Source organism: Theropithecus gelada, chromosome 20 (genome assembly GCF_003255815.1).
Source record: "Theropithecus gelada isolate Dixy chromosome 20, Tgel_1.0, whole genome shotgun sequence".
In the NCBI taxonomy this organism is placed as follows: domain Eukaryota; kingdom Metazoa; phylum Chordata; class Mammalia; order Primates; family Cercopithecidae; genus Theropithecus; species Theropithecus gelada.
This window is the reverse complement of record NC_037688.1, coordinates 75732166-75758121: the sequence shown is the minus strand read 5'-3', so window position 1 is coordinate 75758121 and position 25956 is coordinate 75732166. Positions and strand designations below refer to the sequence as shown.

The 25956-nt window shown below is 39.6% G+C and overlaps 1 protein-coding gene and 1 non-coding gene across 6 annotated transcripts in view; both read left to right on the top strand.

Moving 5' to 3' along the window:
• RBFOX1 (RNA binding fox-1 homolog 1) overlaps positions 1–25956 on the top strand; it is a 1702422-nt gene that overhangs the window by 849485 nt on the left and 826981 nt on the right. The gene's annotated exons all lie outside the window — the stretch shown is intronic.
• Positions 13424–13528, top strand: LOC112614932. The gene has a single exon (XR_003117227.1). It is a non-coding gene; the product is annotated as a U6 spliceosomal RNA (small nuclear RNA).

Sequence of the window (25956 nt, the reverse complement as noted above, 5' to 3'; positions counted from 1 at the left end):
TGTTCTCAGTTCTAATGGAGTCAAGTGTTTTTGGCTGGGGGTGGTAATCTTTGGAAAGCATCTTGGAAAGCCTTTGTTATTTCAAACTCTTCAAATCTGCAAATCTTAAAAACTAGGCAACACTTCATGTTGGCTAAGACGTGGGGGCAGTGGGTGCTCTACCGTGCTGCTGGTGGGAGTGTATATTGATGCACCTGCTTTGGCGCTCAGTTTTGTAACATCATGGGACATTCAAGATGCATGTACTTTTGAGATATTTCATTCCTAAATGCACACATGAAGGAGACACATAGAAAATTCGCTTTGGCATCCAAGTGAAACGTTAGGAAGACAACAATCAAGCAAACATTAATTGTCCACCAGTAGGGAAATAGAAAATAAATTGTAGCAAAAGTCATGTCTGGTGTGCCATGTTAAAATGAATAAACTAGATCTCTATGTGCCAATGTGGATACATCTGAAAACTATAATGCTGAACAACAACAAAAAGTAATTTGCAGGAGGAGACATACAGTATGAATACATCATTTATGTGTGGTTTTTGGACACAGAAAAATGTGTTCAAAAATATGTAAATGTGTTCAAAAATAGATATTCCAAAATATACATTTATATGTATTTATATATGAATGTGTCCAAAGATATGTATTCTCTTGGGGTATATGCATATATGGTAAAACAAGAGAGAGCTATGTGGGAATGATACACAGTAAGTTCAGCAGTATGCCCACCACTGTTAGGGAGTAGGGGAGGGGTTTTAATCAGCGAGAGTGACTGAGAAGGATTCCATTATATTCGTTATATTTTATGTTGCAAGCTGCGGGGTGGACATATGGCATTTGCTGCAGCATCTTTGATATTTTTTATATGTCTGATGTATTGCATAAGAAAAAAGAGTGCATCTGAAAAGCTACAGCTATCGCTGTGTGTGTGTATATACATGCTGAGATTTTTGAGCACCAGACTCTAACCATAGTCTAATCATTTTCAGGTTTGCAAAAGGTTTTTGTACAAAAACAAGGTCCATTTCGAGTGCAGTATCTTGGTAAGATTGTTAGGGGCAGATGAGCAAAGGGATGCAGTACCCTCAATCTACAAGGCAAAAGATGGACCAATCAAGCAGTTCCCTAATGTCTTTGATCAATGTAAACTGCTAATTGTAAGTTCTGACTCTCTTTTCCAAAAGAAATGATTTTCTCCCCCACTCAATTACAAGAATAATTGCTTCAACTCTCAATGTTCCTTTAACTGGGTACATTCAATGTTAGCATCTTAGGCTCTCATTTCATATGAAACTACTAAGTTGTTGCCGTTAACAGCCCCTGTATTGGGTCTTTGTGTTGCAATATTACAGACTTGGCATGCACCCTTCTCTATTTTTCACTGTGTATAATGAGGTCAAATTCGTTTTGGAAAGCCTTGAGGTCTTCCAGATTTACAGCTATTTGAAAACCCTATTGATAATAAATATTTGGCCAAAGTGTTTCCATTTTCATACACTCCCCATCTTTCCTGGCCAGGGTCCCCTAGTTTCTTTCTTTTTTTTTTTTTTCTGTCTAGCCTGCATTTTCTCCCTGCCCAGAAATGTCATTAACATTAACAAGTGCTCTCTCTGGCACTGGCAGGAGGTCTGCAAACAGAACTGGTTTGGAATGTGCAATGGGAGGCTTGAATCAAACAAAAGCTGTGATACAGACTGGAGTGTGTAAGGCAAACTCGATAAGCTCCAGTCAATACTGACAGGAAAAATCACAGCAAAACTGATTGTGATGAGAACATGTCATTGGCCTATGAGGGAGACTTGGAAAGGATGCTTCAGCAGTAATAACAACAAAAGAGTTTTTCATTTAACTTTTATATTAGGAAGGGTTGCTGTGTGTGTCATGTTTAGGGACAAAGTTAAATAAGTACTGATCCTTACTCTAGAGAGTTACTGGGCATAAGAACCCCGGAGTCCTGAACCACCTCCAGAGATTTTAATTCTGTAGGTCTGGAGTGGAGACTGTTTCCCTTGTGAACAAGCTCACAGGCGATGCTGATCCTGCTGGTTCCTGGAAGCACATTTTGAACAGCAGGGCCCCAGAGCAGGTTCAATGAAATGGAGGAAAGGAGTCAAATAAATACCCTTTCATGCAGTGCTATGGGGAGATGCAATGGCAGAGTTATTAGCAATACTACAGTTACCTAGGAAAAGGAGCAAACAGCTCTGCTTTGCCCAGGGAACCAGCAGAATGGAGGTGATACTTAACCAGCACCTTGAAGAGTGAAGAGATTTCCAGGAGGAAAAGAGAGTTCGTGTTACAGACAGAGGAAATGCCATGAAAGAAGTACAGGACACAGCTGGAAAATGAAAGTGATTTTGTATGAACAGAGCTGGAGGGAGACTTGGAATCATCCCAGATGCTCTTTAAGAATCGGCTGTGGCTCACACCTGTAATCCCGGCACTTTGTAAGGCCGAGGCTGGTGGGTCACCTGAGGTCAGCAGTTCAAGACCAGCCTGGCCAACATGGGGAAACCTCATCTCTACTAAAAATACAAAAATTAGCCAGGCATGGTGGCCGGCACCTGTAATGCCAGCTACTCAGGAGGCTGAGGCAGGAGAATCACTGGAACCCTGGAGGCAGAGGTTGCAGTGAGCTGAGATCATGGCACTGCGCTCCAGCCTGGGTGACAGAGTGAGACTCCGTCTCAAAAAAAAAAAAAAAAAAAAAAAAAAGGAAGACATGTCGCAGCTGGTTTTTGAAGGAATTTGCAGAGTCCTTCTAAGGTGTTTGGTCCATTATTCTATGGTGCAGAGCAGTGGAAGAATTTTTAGAGATTATTGGTGGGAGAGTGGATAAAGAGAAACTATTAAGCAGGGGACCAAAAGTCTAGGTGAAAAAAGAGGGCTTGCCTGAATTAGTTTTTGGAGTAGAGAAGGACATCACACAAAACATTCCATTCTAAAGGCAAGACCCTCAAGGTTGGAAACGAAGTATCTTCTGGATGCAGATTGGAAAAAGTGATTAAGAGCAAATGTTCAAGATGAATGGGTAGAGATGAAACGTGGGTCACCGGGAGGGTGAGGACTCACTAATCTTCAAGAATCTATGGCTAAAGAATCAAGACTCCTTACTAAAATTTAGAAAAGTCCCATAATGGAAAGAACTAAGCAAGTTTTGCCTTCTGCTACCTCTACATTCATTATGTTGCCTGTACAAGTAGAACACACAGCAGGGACTGTGTTTTAGTACCAATTACAATTATTTTCTGGTTGTAAATGTAGGTTCAGTGAAATGGAGGAGAAGAGTCAAATAAATATCCTTTCATGCAGCGCTATGGGGAGATGCAATGGCAGAATTATTAGCAATACTACAGTTACCGAGGAAAAGGAGCAAACAGCTCTGCCTTGCCCAGGGAACCAGCAGAATGGAGGTGATACTTAACCAGCACCTTGAAGAGTGAAGAGATAAATGATAATGAGAAGATAAATGTAAATGACATTAAAGATGTGATCTGTTCCGGGATGCCATTTTTATCTTCTTTGTCAGAAGGAGGGAGAGAGAATGGCATCAAAATACCAAGGTTCTGGGTTTTTTTCCCCTAAAAAAAAAAAAGAAAAGAAAAAAGAAATGACCCTAAGCACAAATTGGATGTTGGCACTTTTTTTTTTTCTTTTTTTACCAAAACCAAGTACAACCTTACGGAGGTAATGAGACTTGTGATACAGTCTTAGGAGGATGTGCTATGAGAGGAGCCAAATTAGGTAACCACAAACAAATACCAAGTTCTTTATTGGTATTTTGAATATTTATTAAACAGTTCCCAATCCACTGCCATTTGTTTCCTTCACACTTTATGCTCCCTCCTCCTTCCTTCTCTTGCAAAATCCTCACAACTTGTCCTGTCTTTCTGTTCCTCTTTGTTGTTGTTGTTGTTGAGATTATGCCTTGCAAAACCTCTAATTAACCTGCCTAGCAAAAGCTGAACCTTCTTCAGAGTACAGGGAGAGTAGAAAAAATAAAAGTGACAAACAAGAAAGCGAAGGAGTCTCTTTAGCAGGAAGGAGGAGGGGTCATTTCAGGGAAATTATTTTAATAATTCTTGTCCCGTCACATAAATAATTCATTTTTTTCTTCTATATCACTGTATTACTAGACGTCGTCCCAAAGCATAACTCTTCCACTTTTAGACACTTTCAAAAATAAGAAATTAGAGAACACAGTTCATTCTTTTGTTATCCTATCCAGTTATTTCAAGACAAAACATTTCAAAAATAATAAATTCAGAGTGCAATAAACGAACGCTATTTGTTTTACTTTTGCAGGCACAGACATTTTGTGAAATCACCAACAATTTAGAAAAGAAATGACATCATCACGGCCAAAATAGTAGAAATGAAATAATCTCAAAATGACATTAAAAAAAAACCTTAATTAAAAATTTAGCCTTAGATTTAAACCCCCGTATTTTCCCCTTACTTTTTTTTTTTTTTTAAAATCATGGGCTAATATGTCAAAACAGGCTGGATCTATCAAAGGCAGAATGTTTGGGAATCAAATATCTAACTCAAATGTTTCATTTTCTTCATGATGGAAAATTCCAAACTGGCTTTTAAAACCTTTTAATAACGTATGGAATCCTGATGAAAAAGTTACTTCCTAGAATATGTTGCTCTGTTCAACCTATATTTTTAAGTGTCTTTTTCCTCTAATGTGGGTTTAAAAACAATGAGGAGAGACATGTACTACTTAGGTATTTTGTTGAGGCCAATTCCCTTTTTTTTCTGATGTCGTGTGAATGGATACCCATCAAAACAAGAGGGACGTTTTTGGTTTTTCTTTTTGGTGATAAATCGAAACCACAAGAGTCAAAAATGAGCCCTGTTCCTCAATCCCAGTGCCATTGTTGGAGTGGGTTTTTCTTTTCTTTTCTTTCTTTTTTTTTCTTTTCGAGATGGAGTTTTTCTCTTGTTGCCCAGGCTGGAGTGCAGTGGCGTGATCTTGGCTCACTGCAACCTTCACTTCCTGGGTTCAAGCGATTCTCCAGCCTCAGCCTCCCACATAGCTGGGATTACAGGTGCCCACCACCATGCCTGGGTAGTTTTTGTATTTTTAGTACAGATGGGGTTTTGCCATGTTGGCCAGGCTGGTCTCGAACTCCTGACCTCAGGTGATCCACCCGTCTTGGCTTCCCAAAGTGCTGGGATTACAGACTGAGCCACTGCGCCTGACCTGGAGTAGGTTTTTCAAGTACTTATAATAATTACTTCAATAATATGTGTTCATTGTAGATAACATGAAACTTGCAGAAAAACACAAGAAAAATCGTTTCTAATTTTACCACTGTTTATGATTAGTGTGCAGCATTTTGATATTTCCTTTCTAGCCCCACACACCAAGGTATGTTCATATTTTTTAACACATGGTTAATTATTTGCTACTATGTTCCAGGAATTGTATCGGGTGTTAGAAATACAATTTGTATTAATTGTAGATAATATTTTGTGATCCATTATTTTTTAATTTAATAAGATACTATGTACTGATATTTATTCTTCTTCATGATATGTGACAACATAGTGTTCCCTAATTCATTTAATTAATAAGTTCATTTTACCTTCTCATTTTGCCTCTCATTTGCTATTTTATCACCTTTCACAAATGGGTTTATTTGTTGTATTTTTTCCTGCTTTATTTGTAAGCAGAATTAGATAACAGTAGCACACTGAGAATTTTCAGGTACAATTAACTTCTCCCTTTTTTGCGTGTAGGCTTATTTCTTCCTGACAAGACTTTTGCCTTCTAAGTAACTTAGTGTTAAAACATTACCTGAAAAAGCCAACCCATTTGGTTCTTGCCCAGTAATGTCTAAATCATGTAAGAAATGCATTGAAGAAACAATCAGGGAAAAAAGAGGGAGTAATATTGGCTAGCACAACATCTCTGAATAAATCTGGAAAGAAAAGAATAAATCTGGGTTGAAATAGAAGCCAAAAGACGATATTTTTATGTAAAATAATTCCCCTGTCCTTTTCTTTCCCCAGCTCTTTTTCTATCTAATATGCATTTTTCTTTATATTATAAAAGAGCTTTGCTCACCTTATCTCTGGTAGTTCTTTATTACTTCAATCTCTTCTCATTATTTTTTAATGTTCGGGAAATGTAAACTACTTTCCTACCACTTTTCATTTTTGTGGATAGGGTGGCTGATGGACTTTAAGTTTCAAGCTATGATGAAGCAAGGAAATAGATCACTTCTTATGGTGTCATAATGGAACTCTGTTGATGGGTCTAATAAAGAAGAAAAAAAAATCAAACCTTATCCATCATCTCCATGACTTCTAGTGTCTTTCCCATCTGCATCTTTGTGTTAAGCAAAAAATATGCAAAAACTGTGTTTCACAAAGGACTTTTTTTTAATGGTTAGGATTTTCTGAGGTTGTAACTTTTGCATGTATAGTAGTTGCCACACAAAGCATCAAGATAAGGAAACCAGCCCTGATGGGTCCTTAGCTACGTGACAATATCTAAAGGTCATACTGTTTTAAACAGACAGAAAACCCTCTAGTTAGAGTCTGTATTAGCTGTTCTTTATAGATTGTATTTAAAAACTCCATTCTAACCAGCAAGAACACTTCCAGTGTGAATTTCCCATAAAGCAGTCAGGTTTTAGCTTGGAGATGTACGAAGTGCAGATGTTTTGTGAGTTTTCATCTTGGTCTTGCAAAGAAAAGCATGAAGCTATGTAAGTCTTTCTGTAGGGAAAAAAAAATACTTTTTTTTCTTCCTTTTTTTTTTTTTTTTTTTCCTTTCTGATGACCATCGATGGAGGAGGGAGAGCTCCTTCTGGATCATTATTGGCTCTGATGATGGTTTTGTACAAGGAATAACCTCTCTTGGGGTAGTGATTGTTTTTAATGACCTTTATAATCCAGAATTTTTGTTCATCTGAGAAACTAATGAGGATTAAGAGAAGAAAGGGGGTCGGGCGTGGAGGCTCACTCATGTAATTTCAGCACTTTGGGAGGCCGAGACAGGCAGATCAGTTGAGGTCAGGAGTTCAAGACTAGCCTGGCCAACATGGCAAAACCTCATCTCTACTAAAAATGCAAAAATTAGCCAGGCGTGGTGGTACAGGCCTGTAGTCCCAGCTACTCGGGAGGCTGAGGCAGAAGGATCACTTGAACCCAGGAGGCAGAGGTTGCAATGAGCTGAGATTGTCCGGGTGACACAGCACAGGACTCTGTCTCAAAAAAAAAAAAAAAAAAAAAAAAAGGGATCCAACACATATTTATCAGTTAATGTGTCAATTATCCATGGCATCATTGCCTTTATATTTGCTCAGAACAAGTCCTGTTTATCCCTTGATCCTAGTGTAATTATTAACATCCCCCTTTCTGCTGACAGGTGTCCCAGTTTCAACAATGTATTATACAGTCATTCCATAGCAGCCCTCTTAAGAGAGTAATCAAATATAGAAGTCAAGCATCCTGAACAGATAAATTGGCAGTTGAATTCTTATTTCTCTATTTGCTTCTTCTGAGAAGCTAAAACTACTATATTTCAATTAACTTGTTTGAAAAATAGGTATGATAGTAATGTTTTTCCCATATGGGTGTTGAGAAAATTAATATGTGAAATTTTGATCAAAGTACTAATAAATAGTAAATATTCATTTTACATTAGCAAATAATAATTCCTATTTTTTTTTCATTAAAGTCTCTCAGTGTTATATGTTACAGCCTCCAGGTCATTTAGTATATAGAAACAGAAGTACTTCCTGGTCAGCAGCAGTGGACACAGGAAGTGGTTTATCATAAGATGGACACAGAAAGTGACTGGATGGTAAAACAGAGTGGATTCATCTATGATAGATAAGTGTCTATAAAGGGACTATGGATCTAGACATATTTCTGTAAGTTTTCTTGTGGGTTAGTGTTCAAATTGGTAAAGTTGCCAGGGCAAGGTAGCAAAGTCAGATTCAAGCCAGTGCTTCACATTTATTGGTTTATGATTTCTTTTCCCTTTTTTTTTTTTTTTTTTTTGAGACAGAGTCTCACTCTGTCACTCAAGCTGGAGTGCAGTAGTACGATCTTGGCTTATTGCAACCTCTGCGTCCCGGGTTCAAGTGATTCTCCTGCCTCAGTCTCCCAAGTAGCTGGGATTACAGGCACATACCACCACGCCTAGCTAATTTTTGTATTATTCCTAGAGATGGCGTTTGACCACATTGGCCAGGCTAGTTAGAACTCCTGACCTCAGGTGATCCACCTGCCTCAGCCTCTGAAAGTGCTGAGATTATAGGCATGAGCATGCTGCACCCAGCCAATATTTCTTAAAGATGAGTGATAGGATCGCATCTTTTTGCTTCTTGAAAGATGGGCTTGGCCACGTGACTGACTTTGACTAATGAAATATGCAGGGAGGTGATATGACTGTCTTCTGGGTGGATGCTTGACGTGACATTTTGTGATTTACCACATTTTCTAGCCCTTGCCTTAGAGATTTTTGGATACATGAGTTGAAATAAACCGTCTGTCAGCTCATGTCCCTGAGTGACTACAAAAAGCAAAAGTTCCAGCCAACCTGTATTAGGCACATGGCACAAATAAGAAATAAACTTTTATTGTTATAAGCCACTAACTTCATGGGCTGTTTATTATAGCAGCATCGTGTAGCCCATACTGGCTGATGCATCTTGCCTACTGCTGGCCTGTCATATCTTCTGCCGCTTTGCACTCTCATCTCTTCCTTCCCCCACTTGCCATTATCACCGACATTTGCTGACCACCTATATAAGCAAAGTCCTTGGTGTCAATATGTTCCTCATAAGAACCTTATCAAGTAAATACTTATTATATCTTTCCACTGCTAGGTGAAGAAATGAGCTCAGAGGGTCACTGTTCACAAATCCCACAGTTGTAGGCAGAGAAAGAGTCAAACGTGGGTCTTTCAAACTCCAGATTCTGTTATTAACTACTATGCTAGCTGTCTTGTATTAGGAAGGAGTTCACTTACTGTCTTTTGAGTTTTTTCTTTAATGTAAATGCCCTGAGTTTTTCAACACATATAAAAGGGTTGTATGAATCCTTTTTGTTCATAAAAGGAGATTAACATTAATTTCTGTGCAGAGTAGGATGAAATAGAGAAAGGGAGAACAGGAAAAATATAATCGGAATCTTATCAACTCTGATGTCTTAGAACTAGGATTTTTATCCTTCTCAAAATAAATTCTAGAACACACATTCATCCCATTTGCAAAGCCATGTGACTCTAGAGAACCGTGTTGACTGATTGGAAATGAGTAGAATTCTAAACAGCATTAGCTTGATGTGGAATTTCCAACTACTTAATTCTGGTTGGTTTTGAAGACACATGAGCTGACTGCTTTACGGGAATCAGGAATGAAGGGGAATCTGTTCAGAACGTATGTCTCCCCACACTAAAAACAATTCAAAGCCATAAATTACTTACATCATCTCAGCACCTGGGGGACTGCTCACTAATTCTAGGGCCTATAAAATAAGGGATCAAAGGGAACATTTCCTATGTTGATGCTGTGAGATCTATGCATATCTTTCAGTTCTTTCTTTTTGGATGATGGTGATGATGATGATAATGATGATTTTTGCTTAAGAGTCTTGGACCACCTCGTTTTCACAAGGTGGTAAGGAATGGGTTTTAGGGTTTGGCCCGAAAACCTTATTTCACCTAGAATTTTGCAGGCAGAGCAAAGAGTTAGCAGCCTGGGGTGGGGCAGTGAAGGAGAGAGTGTTCCCTTTGGTCACTTGAAAAAATCAGTGCCTTTTTCCTTGTCAGCAGTACTGAAATTTAGCACTGCTAGGAAACAGAAATCTGATATTCCAAGATGCTCCCATTGGATTTTCAGACATCTCCTTTGCATTTTGATTGTTTCAGCAAGTCGTACCTCACTTCTGATACCTATAAATATCTCAGGTTTTAGTTGACGCACGTCTGGCTAGCTTTACAACAAGGATTTAAGAGCTTCGTGATATTATTTGCCATGAATAATTGCTAGTGGAACATATTGGATCACCTTGTATAACTTTTGCAGGTTGGTTTTAATTTCAGGTTTGACTGTTATATTGTAGCTTTGCAAAGCAATAACAAAAAAAATCATAATTTAGATGAGCAGAAACAAAACAAATGATGGGAATATTACCATAACCATAATTTTACAGCACAGTTTAATTATTTGGTTCAGTAATGTTCAATAATTATTTCAACACCAAAATTCCTCCCCACCCCAGCCCCTCAACAAACTAAACAACTGTTTCACTACTAGCAACTAATTTATAAGGCAATTTCAGATTCTTATGACTTCTTGTCTCTCTGAGATTTACAGTCACTAATAAAAGGCCCTAACTTCGAGAGGCATGAATTAAAACTCATTTATAAAGAGAATAAAAATTCAGACTTTTTCCAGTTCTATCCAGAAGTGTCCATATTCCTGTGGACTTGGATGTAAGTGGATGAAGCCCAGTATCAGGTGAATAACAGGTGCTCATTAAATATTGGAAAGCAAATGAACTCACAGATGCATATAAAGTAGGCAGAGTCTTAGGAATGGACCAGTTGACTTATCTTTCTTCTTACGTTCTTTAGGATGGAATTTGATGAAGGTATTTTTCTTTTCTTTTCTTTAAATAAAAAAACTGAAGTTTAATTCCATGTGTCTGAAAATCCCTCCCCCCTTTTATTTATTTTTTTTTTTTTTGAGATGGAGTCTTGCTGTGTCCCCCAGGCTGGAGGCTGGAGTGCATTGGCATGATCTTGGCTCACTGTAACCTCCCGCTCGTGGGTTCAACTGATTCTCCTGCATCAACTTCCTGAATAGCTGGGATTACAGGCATGTGCCATCACGCCTGGCTAATTTTTGTATTTTTTAGTGGACATGGGGTTTCACTATGTTGGCCAGGCTGGTCTCAAACTCCTGAGGTCAAATGATCTGCTCACCTTGGCCTCCCAAAGTGCTGGGATTATAGGCGTGAGCCACCACGCCCAGCCTGAAAAATCAGTCTTGACTTCCCTCACCCTTATCCCTCATGCCCAAAGATCAAGTCCAATGAATTGTCCCCTCGTCATTATTGACTGAAACTTTTTGCTTCTCTCCATTCTCCCTCTATTCTTCTGGCCAAAGCCACTCTTCCCTCTTGCCTGGAGTGCTGTCAACACTTCTAAACTGGCCTTTCTTCCTTCACTCTTCTCTCCATTAATCCATTCTCCATATACCAGTAAGAGTGATTTTCTGTTACATGATAACCATCATTCTTGCTGAAATGTCTACCATACCTCCCACTGATTTTAGGATCAAGTCTGGAAATTCTGTCAGTGGCCATCAAGGTGCAGTTGCTGCTTAGCCTGTCGTGTCCTAAATCCACATTTGATGGCACTTTTTCACTATCTGTGGTCTTTCAGAGAGGAAGAGAGAGAGAGACAGTGAGAGAAAGAGAGAGAGTATGTGTGTGTGTGTGTGTGTGTGTCCCTGGGTGTAGAGCATGGGGATGTCTGAAACACTTTGTATAATCAATCCCATTGTTCATTATGATTGTGTGTAGGCATCATTTCTGGAAAGCCTCTCAGTTATATAACCCTTAATTGTCTTTTCATAGCATCGTTGTAATGGTACCTGTTATGTGTTAATATGATACCCTCACTCTTTCACCAAATGGAAAACTGTGAGAGCGGTACTATGTATATGTTAGTCATCAACTTATGCTCAGCACCTAGCATGGAGACCAGCACATAGTAGAGAGTTAATAACTGCTGTATAAATGAATACAACACATCTATCCAGTTGGACAACTTGGGGTAGTTTTGCTTCTCTGCAGTCTATCTCCCTCTCTTCCTTTCTCCCTCCTCTCTGTTTCTCTCTTTCTCTCTTTCTCATAGTAATAATAGCTTTACTATGACCATAGCTCTTTTTTTTTTTTTTAAACCTATCACCTTTTAACACTTTATGAACTGTTTCTAAAAACTCAACTTAGGAAACAGCTGAATTAGCCCTTTTCTTTAGGTTTCAGGCTTCCCTGAATTCCCTCGAATTCTCTTATTTGAAAGTCTGGTACCTGTTTATATTGGAAACATTCTTTAAAAAGAGAAAAAACATCTGGAAGGGCAACAAAACACCCAGTTAATGTGCCACTGCTTTGAATATTTCTGCAATGGCAACAGTTAAAGTAGAATCATTGCACACTGTGCTAGCAAAATTTATAATCCAGGGTGAGCTAGATTTACAGTTGTGTCTCAAAATCTGCCTTTTTTGTCCTTTAGGAGTTAAAAGTGCAAATAATAATAATACTGAGAATAGAGTTGAATTGATTGCTTCAAACAAAATGGTTAAATTGTGTTTGGGTCTTTAAAAGAGTTAACAGAATATGACAATTCAAACACTCTATGTTCCATAAAAATAGTGCTATTAGGAAGAAAGCCATACTTCTCAGTAACCTCCCTGACACTTGCTCTGTTTGAGTTCCCCGGCCGCAGCTGGTTTTGAGTATAATGCCATTGATTTTGAGAGATTTCATAAAGATAATTAGATATACTGGAGCATATTCTATATTCTCAGCATTTCCGAGGCTATGCAAAGCCACCCAAAGTTTTGAAATCTGTACCTGGTATTTCTTACTTGAGAAACTTTTAGTTTCTATGCATTGGAAAAAAAAAAAAAATCTATAGCAAACCTTCCTCCTGAAGTGTGAAGAAGGAATAAACTAGGAGTAGAGATTTTTGCCTCCTTTTTCATTTATGTAAATAAACGTATGAAATGGATGTTTAATTTATGCATTAGTTATCTTGGTCCCAAAGCATAACTCTTTTAACACCTTGAGCTTCCTTATGTTGGAGGGGGAAAAAGTGTAAAATCATTAGAGACATGATTATGCTTTAATTTAGGTCTTTTAGTTATGTAAGCAGAATGCAATTAAACAAGAAGTGCTCACTATGACTACATATTTCAAATAGGCTTTCAATTTTTCAGTTTTATGTGTGTCTTCTGCAATTGCATGAAGCTTCCTCAAGGCTATGACGGTGAATTATAGCTGTGTTCTTGTAATTATTTTCAGCTTAAAAAAAAAGAAAAGCTTTCCTGCATAAACTATTGAGTTAAACACATTACACATCTAGTTTTTATTGGGAGTCTGTGAGATTTTACACGAGCCATGAGATTCTCTCCATTCATAGGTTTAGGAGGAAAATGTGAGAATTTATGGTGTCATCATTGTCACTGTCACTATCACGCTCTCATTGTCGTCATCACCATGAAAATCAGATGCACGAGTGTTTTCTTGCTTAATTATTGGAGCAACTCTGTGAGCTTTGTTGCCATTTTCCAGATGAGGAAACTGAGGCTTTGAAACATTAAGGAACTTGCATAAAGTCAGACAGGTAGGAAGCATAGTATCTGAAATAGGAAACCACTGCTCACTTCGACTGCATATCCACTAAAGTTGGAATGATACAGAGAAGATTAGCACGACCCCTGTGCAACAATGACATGGGAACTTGTGAAGCATTTCGTATTTTTACTAAAAGTAGAAATACTAGTCAATCCAGTATCTACCAAGAGGAAAAGAAGTCATTATATGAAGAAGACACTTGCACACGAGTGTTTATAGCAGCACAATTCACAATTTCAAAAATATGGAACCAGCCCAAATGCCCATCAGTGAACAAGTGGATAAAGGAAATATGGTGTGTGTATACACACACACACTACACACACACACACACCCTACTCAGCCATAAAAAGGAATTAAATAGGTCAGGCACAGTGGCTCACACCTGTAATCCCAGCACTTTGGGAGGCTGAGGTGGGTGAATCGCCTGAGGTCAGGAGTTTTGAGACCAGCCTGGCCAACATGATGAAAGTGCATCTCCACTAAAAATACAAAATTAGCCAGGCATGGTGGCAGGTGCCTCTAGTCCAGCTACTCAGGAGGCCGAGGCAGGAGAATTGCTTGAACCCAGGAGGTGGAGGTTGCAGTGAGCCATGATCAGACCACTGCACTCCAGCCTGGGCAACAGAGGAAGACTCCATCAAGAATGGCATTTTTAACAACCTGAATGAAGTGGAAGGCCGTTATTCTAAGTGAAGTAACTCAAGAATGGAAAACCAAGCATCTCATAGCTTAGCTGGTTTTCCATTCCTGAGTTACTTGACATTGTATTAATATACTAACATATCCTCACTTATAAGTGGGAGCTAAGCTATGAGGACACAAAGGCATAAGAATGACATAATGGACTCTGGGGATTTGAGGTGAACGGTGGGAGGTGGGGGATAAAAGACTACAAACTGTTTGAGTGATGGGGGCACGGAAATCTCAGAAATCACACCCTAATGAACTTAGCCGTGTAAAGAACACTACCTGTTTTCCCCAAAGTATTGAAATAATAATAAAAGAAAAACATTGTTATGAAATAAAATAAGAAACCAAGAAGCCTGGCTTCATAGCCCATGCCACTCATCTTAAAAACGTTTCCAAGTTGGACAGAAAACAGGGAAGAAGCTGTGAGTGGGAACAAGTGTGGTCAAGGAAAGGGGGAAAAATGTAAAGACTCAAAATGTAGGTTGTAATCTTACCTGTTGAGTGTGTTACCTTAAGTTGCTTATACCATTTAATCATATAACACCTACAATGCTTTTGCACATAATCATCTTTGTAGTCATTATAGTGCTACTGTTGATGATGATGATATTATTACTACTGTAATTCAGGAGATTTCAGTATCTCTGAACAGTTTTAGGTTGTCTAAACAATACAACTCATTATGGTGGGGGTGAGTTCTTTAGAGAAATATTTGTGTTTTACTCTGTCCTTGATACACAACTTTGACCTCTCCTGTCTGACGTGACCCACATCTCTCCAGTTGGTGGTGGTTTTTGAGGGTTCAGTTGTAATGTGTGGTTTCTTTCCGTGACTCACACAAAATTGGCTGTGAGTCTTTGAATTTTTTGACTCACCATTAACTGCAGTATACATCAATTCAGTGCTCCGGCAAAGACTACAAATTTTGTTTATGTCTGAAGCAAGACCGTGGTTAAGGAAAATAGTAGACGTGTTAAGGCCTTGTTTATTTCAGCAAAGAAGTTTAGAGTTGAACCACATCTGGATAAAAATAATTTTAACATAGGAGAAGTTATATTTTCCTGATACTGTAAGCTCCCCTTCTCTGGTAGCCTAAATGAGGCAACAGTATAGCTGGGCATGGTGGCCCATGCTTGTAACAGCAGCACTTTGGGAGGCCATGGCAGCAGGATCATTTGAGGCCAGGAGTTCAAGACCAGCCTGGGGAACATGGTGAAACCCCATCTCTAGAAAAAAATACAAAAAATTAGCCGGTCATGGTAGTGCATGGCTGGAGTCTAGGCTACTTAAAGGGCTGAGGTGGGAGGATCACTTGAGTCCAGGAGGTGGAGGTTGCAGTGAGCTGTGATCATGTCCCTGCACTTCAGCCTGGGCAACAGAGAGAACCCTGACCTCCAAAATAATAATTAAACAACCACAACAAAAAAGCAGGCATAGTAACACACATCTATAGTCCTAGCATCTCAGGGGGCTGAGGCAAGAGGATCACTTGATCCAGAAGAAAGCCTGGAGACTGAGGCTGCAGTGAGCCATGATTGCGCCATTGCACTCCAGCCTGGGCAACAGAGGGAGAAAGACCCTCTATCAAAACAACAACAACAACAACAACAACAACAAAAAACAAAAAACCAAGCAAAACAAAAAGAATCAGCAGCAAAATCCATCTTGGATTCCTTACATCCAGTCTTTCTATTCTTGGGAATTGTCCTAGAATCATCCAACTGCTTCCTGGTGACCACATTCATTGGATAATGAATGACTTGTGGACTATTCCACCATCAAAGAAAAATAATATTGATACCATCCAACCCCTGAAATGAGCCTGTATTCTGTGCAAAGTTAATTAGCTGAAACAAAGTCCCTCTTCAAAAATGAAGTGATATCAAAAATCACCACCTTGGTTTTTGTCACTATTTTATCTTCATCACATACCACAGTACCTAGCACATAGTAGGCACTTAATAAATACTTGTTTGCAAAAAATTAAGTCGCTTCTATAAAAATTAATAGACTGAGAAGCCTTGGACTTCATAATGCACCATACTAGAAGACTTGCATTTATTTATTTATTTATTTTCGGAGTACATTTCACAGCTAGGGTTCTATTTCTTAATCTTGACTGGAACCAAGGAAGTTGTTATCTGCCATCTGATCAAGAAAGAACCCATAGTCCCTGCATGGTAATTGGTGCGCTTTTTCTTATTTATATTTGCATTACAAGAAAACATGAAATAACTGTATCTCCTAAAACTGACCGAAAGATGGATTTCAGATGTGAGCTATGGTATTGGGATTGGCATTCATTATAGTGTAGATGCAAAAGTGCTTTTAGCCCACCAAGTACTGGGTACACTATTCTAACCTTTTTTCACATTTCTGAAATATTTATGGAAGAATAATTTGTAGAATAATGAATATAGTTTTCCAGTGGAGCAACAAATGCACACTATATTTCTGCTATTGTTTCTTATTAAATATTCATATGTATATTTTGTGTTTGCTTCATAACTGGCCATTTACTGGTGCTTAACAAACATAGACAGTCCTGCTGAAGAAAAATAACACCAAACAACAGTCAACAAAAAAAGCAGATGAATGAAAAAAAAGATATCTTATTTCTGCAGCGGTTACATTTAAAAAGTGCATTTAACATTTTTAATACAGTCCATATTTCAAAAATCGCACATGTTGACATGTCCTAGAGAAAGATGGATGGGTTGACTTGGAGGTATGCCTCTATCTAGTTTTATGTGTGCATCTGGCAGAGCTAATCTTTACTTCCCTTTAGCAGAACACAAAAATGTAATTCTCTAATAACTGACATAACTACATCATCTTCCAATATGGACTGCATTATTAAATCACAAAGACAGACAAAACCAGAGTAGTGGGGAAGCTTGACTTCTACTTGATATCAGACCATAAAATGCGTACTTACTGCGACCACACAGAAAAAGAGCATTGACTCTCAGGGCTTGGAATTTGGAACAACTTCTGAATTCATAGTCACAGAGTCTTGTGTGTGTGCAACAATATCCGTGTCTTTGCAGTTTTGCATACTGTTTTAGAGTTCACAACACATTTTTATGGACAAGCCCACACTGGTATAGTCAGAACAAGCAGTGAAACAGTAGAGGCCCAGAGAAGTTTCCAATATGGTAAGAATTATTTCTGTAGGACTTTTAAATTGTATAAATTGCTTTAACACACAGTTACATTTTGCTTGTGTAACTAGGAGAATAATTCATCTAACGGTCTTCTTCCTATACCCAAAATACCCATTCAAAGTGAATAGGAAAGGGATTGCCTCCAGACAAAGAACTTAGGTTTTTGCAAATGGTAGTTACAAAATGTACAGAGTCTTGGATTAGCAAAAAGTAGGGGATAAGTGCTTCAGAGAGCCGAGTCATGCCGCTTAAGCATATAGGAGGAATTTGAGGATGTTGTGGCTTCTAAGAGGGATGGAGCTGAAAGACACATGAGGGTAGGAAAGAGAGAAGAGAGACCGGGTGAGATATATGGTGGCCTGTATGCAAGGACTTCTAAGAGAAGTGATAGCTAATACTTATGTTGCTACAATGTAAATCTTTCAACTTCCCCAAGCAATATATTGTATGGTCACCATGCAGGCTCATCAACAAGGATTCTGTCTCTTTCCTGCTGGGCACTGCTTGAACTTCTTGTGATCTGAGTGGGGCCATGAGACTAGTTCTGGCCAATGAACTATAAATGAAAGTGACAGATGCTGGAACATTTTATTGCTGATGCGAGAGTTTCTAGAAATTTCTTATTCCTCTGACATGGTGGCTAGAAATACTTGAGATGATGGCTTTTCCTTCATCCTAGATTGCTGAGAGTCTTTGAGAAGCAACACCACCCTGCTCATTCCACCAAATTCATGATAGACAGGTGATATGAACAAGAAATAAACTGTTGTTATTCCTGAACCTTTTAGGTTTACAGTCGTTAGTTGCCACAGCATGACCTGGTGTATCCTGACTGACACATGCAATGTCCTCATGTGAACATTTTGTTTGTGTGTTTGTTGTCAAGGAAAGTCACTGTGCTTCGTGTTAGCGTCAGTTTAATTCAAAGGTAACTCAACAGCAAGAAACAGAGAACGTAAGAGAAACTCAACAAGGGCAAGAAATGGAAACCTGATACATCCCGTGAGAGTGTAAGGACCCTGACAGTCTGCACAAATTTTATAAAGTGCCTTGGGCTTTTCACAAACTGTAGAAGGGGTTTCTGGAAAAACCTATTTGAAGTTTTAAGAATCAGAGAGAAATTGACAGCTGTCTTTGATAGTTCTCCCAGTACCGTCTTCAAGTTAAAGAGAAGGGTAGAATTTTTTTTTTCCTGTGTTACAGGAGGAAACTAAAACTCAGATAAATAAATATATACAAATGCTAATAAACAAAGCCCAGATTACTGAACCATTTGATCACAAGTGTAGTAGTGTTTCAGTCCACTCTTTTAAGACGTTTTCGGAAAGCCAGTGAACTAATAGCTTGAATATATTATAGTTTGACCTTCATTTCAGCAGAACAGACAAATCATTGACAACATGGCTGCAAGAATACCAGCCCTTTTAATAAGTTTTCCAGCAATATGATATTTTTGTTATTATTCAATGAATTGATTTTTGCCGAATTGGCTTTCAGTGAATTTATTTATCAGTCTGTTTTCTGAAGGGCAGCTCAACACTGTATGCCGTAAATTTTATTTGCTATAATTAACTTCAGACACTCTATCCTGTCTTTCCTAACCTCATCTCTCTTTCTGCCCTGTTTATATTTATTGGATGCTCTGGTATATAATTATTAGAAGTTTCCCTTTACTTTTAAAACTGTTCTTTCATCCTTGTGTATATCATTAACTGATGACCCCATCCTGACCTTAATTGCAATTTACATACTTCCTTGCTACAAAGCTACAGAGAGGTTAATTAGATTATTCACTATACAGGTAGATTCACCATAAGTTTCCATTGTCATTTTTAAAGCCAGTATCATCCACTAAACATCAATATGTCAGGAGATGTTTTGGGAGCTTCAAGTAAGGTCCAATTGTGTTATTCTAGTTAACTATGTTGTACATCTCTGTTTAATCATAATATTTTTTCCTGTGGAAGTAAATTCTACCTCTGAATCCTACTTAACAGTGTTCCTGGCCGTTACTAACCCTTCCTCTGATTTGACTTTGGAATGGAAGCATTTTTACCCTCCCTGTTCTGTTTATGGTGCTAAATTTACAAAGAGGTTTGAGACATTTTGAATTATCTTGTAAATGTGCAATCTTGCCTCACAGTTAAATCTGGTAATTTCTTTTAAAATATTATTTAAATTTTCATTGCATCATTTCTTTTATCTGTTCAGTGACCTTTCTACTTCTTTGTTAATCTTCCAAAATAGTCTTAATCTTTCATACTTGAAGTGCCTCTGTTTCCTCCATCTATGCAACTAAATTTTCCTCCAGATTCAACTTCTTTCTCCTCCAGGATCTTCCTGGTAGTCCCCTGACCTTTCAAGTTATTTCTTGTCAGTGGCTGGTGTTAGACGCACAGCTATCTAATCATGGGATATTTCACCGAAATCTGCATCCTCTTTTAGGGTATAAAAGAGAGCAAAATTTCCCACCTGGGGTAGCAATATGACAAGAAGGGTAAGAGCAGAGTTAACGTTGGGAAACAAATGAGACCTAAGGTTGGGTGGGTAGATGAGGCAGGCAGAGAGACAGCCTCTGTTGTTCCTGACCACTGCCTTGGTTTTCAGTAATATCCTTTCCACTCCAATCACTGCAACCCACTGCCCTGCTGCAGGAATGAACATGTGACCCAGGTCCAGCCAATCAGGGTTTGCTCTTCTCCTGTGTTGGTCATTGGTCCAGGGTGGACAAATGATGCAAAAGCTGGGCCAGGCAGAGAGATTTCCGGGAACCTTGCTAGTCAGGTTAGACAGCTTCAGAAATGTGAATTCAGAGGAGGCCTGAAGCTGTTTTTCTTTCTGGACTGTCTGAAATGTGAACTGGAAGAGGCAGGGTGGGGAAGAAATCGACCCAAATAAAATTAGCGGTAAAGAAATCTAAATAAAAGGAGCCCTGAGCTGTATGATGTTCCAGAGTCAGTTTGATTTGTTAGATGATGATTATATTATGATTGTATTTGATTGCATTGTATTGTAATTATTATATTTTTATTATAGTATTTCTTGTATTATTGAATAAATGAATATATAAATGTGTTGGACTTGCTGGACAGCAAACTATATACATTTTATGTGGTTGCCAGAAATAAGCTACTTGAAGCCGTTCAACAGAGTGACAAAAAGATGTAAATGCTACATTAGGAGATTCAGTCTAATAACAGTTTTTCAAGATGAATACACCAGTGAGAGCCTAGGCAGGGCTGAAAAATACATGGCCCATACCCTCCACCTTCCCCTCCTCTGCCTATGGCAGACATTGCTAATCAATCATGGCACTGTTACCCACTGAGTCTGAGCTGGCCTTGCCATCCTTCTCAATGCAATGCTCCAGGCAGTGACTATAGATGATCAGAGCTGGCACACAAAATGAAACCCATTTGCTTTCACAAGCTCACAGGCAAGGTTAGCCAGGAGTCTAAGCATTAATTAGATATAAGATTCTCAAGATTGGACCTAGGTAGGGAGAGAGCAAAGGAAGGGATAAGACGTAACATTGACAATATTAGTTTGCTTGGACTGCCATAACACAGTGCCACAGGTTGGGTGGCTTAAACCACAGTTACTCTCACAGTTCTGCAGACTGAATGTCCAGAGTTAAGGTGTTGGCAAGATTAGTTCCTTCTGAGGGCTGTGAGCAAAGGGTCTGCCGCAGGCCTATCCCTGGCTTGCAGAGGGCCATCTACATAGAGAGCCTGTGCATCTTTACATCATCTTCCCTCTATGCATGTCTGTGTCCAAACATGCGTACTTCTCTTCTTGTAAACACTCCAGTCATACTGGCTTATGGTCCACTCTGAGGACCTCACTTTAACTTGATTCCCTCTCTAAAGATTCCATCTCCAAATAAAGTCACATTGTGAGACACTGAAGGTTAACACTTCAACATAGGAATTTAGGGGGACGATTTAACACATCACACTGCATGCTTACCATGAGCCAGGCATGAGCTTATATACCATTATTCACTGGAGCCTCAACACAACCTACATAGTAGGTACTTTTATTCTCCCTATTTTACAGAGGAGGAAACTGAGGCTGAAAAATCTTAAGAGCTGTAGTGAAAGTTACACAGCTGGAGTTGCTGTATAACAGGATTCAGATACAGGCTCCTACTGGCTAATTGATATAGTATAAAAAGAAGGGAACTTGGTTATGTATTAGACATAAAGGAGAAATTTTTTTTAAAAAATTAAAATCACCAAAGACTCTGGACTTCGTTTCTGGAAAAATGGTGATGTCAGTCTTCCTGTTTAATATTTCAATGGCCCCCTATTCCCTGCAGGTTAAGATGTAAATTATTTAGCAGGAAAATCAAGGCTGCTGATGGTCTTAGATGCCTCATTAATTCTGTCTCTAGCTTCTCTCTTCCTGGCCCCTTTGGTCCGGCAACACTGGGCAATTTATTTGCAGTCTCCACTGTGGGGAGAGGGAGAGGGAGAAGGCTTGCAGAGGACAGAGGATGATGAGGAGGAACAACCTGTGCACTGCGTCTCATCCTTGTTGTTTGGACTCCTGGCTACTTTTAGCAGTGAGCGGTATAATTGCAGTTTAGTCACCTGACCTCTCTGATACTCTCTCTTCCCAGCCTGACAAAATGGTGAAATCCCATATTTACTAAAAATACAAAATTATCTGGGCATGGCGGCACGTGCTTGTCATCCCAGCTACTCTGGAGGGTGAGGCAGGAGAATCACTTGAACCCAGGAGGCGGGAAGGTTGCAGTGAGCTGAGATCACGCCACTGCACTGCAGCCTTGGTGACAGAGTTAAACTCTGTCTGAAAATTAAAAATAAATAAATAAAAAGATCATGTTTGCAGGGTCCTCAGTACAGTGTCTAGCACTTGGCAGGTGCCCATTGGCTGTATGCATAGCAACCATTCAGTCCAGGATATTTGGAGTCTAACATAGCCAACAGCAGCCAAGGAGACAAGTTCCTTACCAAGCTAGAAATGTAAGACCAGGGTGCACGTGGCATTTCTGGGGGTATCAGTTATCTGTTTCTTTGCACCTTTTCAGAGGCTTTATGTTCACGCCTACGAGTGAACAACGATCTTCCTGCCCTGTTCCTATTTTCCATTATACTTATCAGGAGTTATGAATTGAACCAGGATGTCTTAGGCAGCTTCCCCTCCTGTTTTAGCAATCAATAAATTGCCATTTCTAAAGGTGAGACTGTGAATTCTTAAGGCCAATCTGCAGATATTCTAGATGACCCATATGTCTCCTGACATTGCTGTATTCATAGATGGCTTCTCAAAGAAACCGTTATTAATGATGTAATTAGTATGAATGGCTACAGTATATATCAAACACATCATTAAGGCAAAGGTGGGGATGTAGCCATTTATATTAAAGATACATTTTATGTTCTGAACCTAAGCAATAGAAAGAAAGTACTTAGCTTAGAAATCTCGCTTTGCTACACGGTGGGTTTTATTTTTTAAGTTGTCCTAGACCTTCTTTTTGCTTGCTTAATGCTGCTGTCTGTGGGAGCCCCTGGGAATTTCAATGAGTTCATAAGGCAGATTTGTTTGTAAAAGCGTATCATCAAGTAAATCACAGCCTTTAAAAATCACAAATTCCAAATCCAATCAATTTAATTAATGTGTTGGTTCATAGACGTTGTAAAGGGTTTTATTTGATTTCACTAGACGCTTTCTCTTAGACACCCATCTGCAAGCATATTTACTTATAACTTGTTGTGTAAAGGGATCTTCCTATACGGCAGACTGCCATATGTAACTGCTCAGCTTACCTTTAAGAGAAAATATTGAAGTAACACCCTCAAGCTGTTCTAGTCTGAGTTCAGAACTTTTCAAAGCTAGATTTCTATCTTTGTAGTGAGTATTGAAACCTTGCCTCCCACATCCAGGCTGTTCCAATATGAGATAAAATAGTTTCTAAGAATGATAGAGTCCAAAAGTTCTCTTCAGTTCTTATAGATGTTGTGAGCTGAAAACACATGTGTTAGTGAAGAGTTTTTTTTTTTTTTCATCCTTTTCTTTATTATTATCTCTTCCCCTCCCCCCCCCCCCGCAGGAATTAATGTCCTTCTTCATAGTAGCCAAAATGTTAAATGTTTTTAATAAAAGCTGAGACTTAAGTTAGAGGGGAACATCTTTACCTCAGGTACAAATGACATTGCTGCTTGCCACGTTCCAAAGCATAGAGGAGATGGGGAGATCGTGAAAACTGGGGAGTCACACACAAGGAGGGGGTGTTTTTTCTTCTTCTGACAAACTGATCCTGTTAAGCGTCCACGGCAGAGTGGTGGCTGCTGTGTTATGCAAGCACCTGTAATAAGCTGCAGAGGAACAGAGGCGTCTAATGCTGGGCCGAGTTGAGCTACTGCAGACAGAAGCTGGTTCCGAGGCCCCTTCTGCTCACAGGGCATGCTTCCTGGCTCATGTGCAATCAGCCATGCTGCAGAGGCCAGGGAGCCTGGCAATAAGTGTGTGTCCAGCTTTCCAAACTCTGGATACTGCAACCCAACTGCAGCTCTGAGCCTTGCTTAACTGGGGCTGGGGACCTGGCAGCTTCCTCTGAAGTCACTGGACAACAGCTGCTCTGCCCTCAGTCAGTGCAAGCAACCACTTGTCTACAAAAGGAGTAAGGACAGCAAAATCTTTACCTGCAAGGATAAGACTCTATTCTTATTATCAGTGGCTACAAACTGTTAAGCACCCACCATCTGCAGGGAGCTGTATTAATGACATGTTGCATGTACATCATCTCATACATTATTGTAAGGCCTCAAATAAGTTTTATTACCCCCATTTTGAAGACATTAAAAAATTTAAAAAATAAAAACTAAATTGGCAATTGGCCAGGTATGGCGGCTCATGCCTGTAATTCCAGCACGTGGGGAGGCTGAGGCGACCAATCACTTGAGGCCATGAGTTCCAGACCAGCTTGGGCAATATGGCGAAACCCTGTCTCTACTAAAAATACAAAAATTAGCTAGCTGTGGTGGCGCACACCTGTAGTCCCAGCTACTTGGGAGGTTGAGGCAGGGGAATCTCTTGAACTCAGGAGGTGGAGGTTGAGTGATCCCAGAGTTCTCCACTGCACTCCAGCCTACCTGACAGAGTAAGACTCTGTTTCAAAAACAAACAAACAAAATACAAAAAAACCTGCAAATATTAAGTATTAAATGGTAAAACTTGAGACCACAGGCCAGATCTTACTCTAAAGCTTTGGTTGTTTCCATTTCAATAATTACTGTCATGTTTTAGAAAAGCAGGAAAACGTTTGTTTCACAGGAAATCTCCTGCAGAAACTGATACAGAGACAGATCAAATCAGGACTGCTTTGACTGAAACGGAAGAAGGAAAGTCTCAAGGTCCGACTGGACTGCCTCCTCCTTTCCTAATTCCCAGGTAGTAATTCCCAATGACTGAGCCATCACCTCAGAAAACTAGAACTGTGGTTTTTCAGATGTGGTCCCCAGTCCAGCAGCATCAGCATCACCTGAAAACTTGCTGCAGATGCATGTTCTCCATCTTCACTGCAGGCAAACTGAGTCAGAAGCTCTAGGGTTGGGGTGTCTCTGAATTAAACAAGCCTTCTGGGGGTTGCTGATGCATGCTCATGAGTCAAAAGCAAGAGCTTCCAAAACCCATTTTAATAACAGCTGAGTTCTACAGTACCTTTTGGTATTCGTAACAATGATTCCTGAAGACTTTCATGACAAGGTCCAGAATGGTGCATTAAATCTAGTTATGCACTTTTTTTTTTTTTTTTTTTGACAGAGTATTGCTTTGTCATCCAGGCTGGAGTGCAATGGTGCAATCTTGGCTCACTGTCACCTCTGCCTCTTGAGTTCAAGTGATTCTCCTGCCTCAGCCTCACTAATAGCTGGGATTACCGGCCCCTGGCACCACACCCAGCTAATTTTTGTATTTTTAGTAGAGACGGGATTTCACCAGGTTGGACGGGCTAGTCTCAAACTCGTGACCTCAGGTGATCCACCTGTCTTGGCCTTCCAAAGTGCTGGGATTATAGGCATGAGCCACCGCACCCAGCCTTAGTCATGCAAGAAATGGATACTATTTACTCAATGCAACATTGGAGCATGAATGTTCACATTATTAACCCAATAATAAAATAAAATGATTTCTCTTGATTTATTTGCTGTCAAGAATTACAAACCGCATGGACTTGAGAAGAGTGAAAGTTATTAATGAGATTACATGCATCGAGGATGCTGTTGACTGTCCAGTGAAAGCATTTTTTTGTTCTATTGAGACGGAGTCTTGCTCTGTCACCAGGCTGGAGTGCAGTGGTACGATCTCAGCTCACTGCAAGCTCTGCCTCCAGGATTCAAGTGGTTCTCCTGCCTCAGCGTCCTGAGTAGCTGGGATTACAGGCACCCAACACCACACTCCCAAAGTGCTGGGATTACTGGCATGAGCCACAGAGCCTGGCCCCGTGAAGCATCTTATGTGTGTGTCACCATTGAAGAAAAAGGTTACCAAATAAATTTTGTACCACTATTGATTGCAAAAGGCATTCTAGTTTCCAAGATACGAAAATGTAGGCCCAGCGCAATGGCTCACCCCTGTAATCCCAGCACTTTGGGAGACCAAGGCAGGTGGATCACCTGAGTTCAGGAGTTTGAGACTAGCCTGGTCAACATGGTGAAACCCTGTCTCTA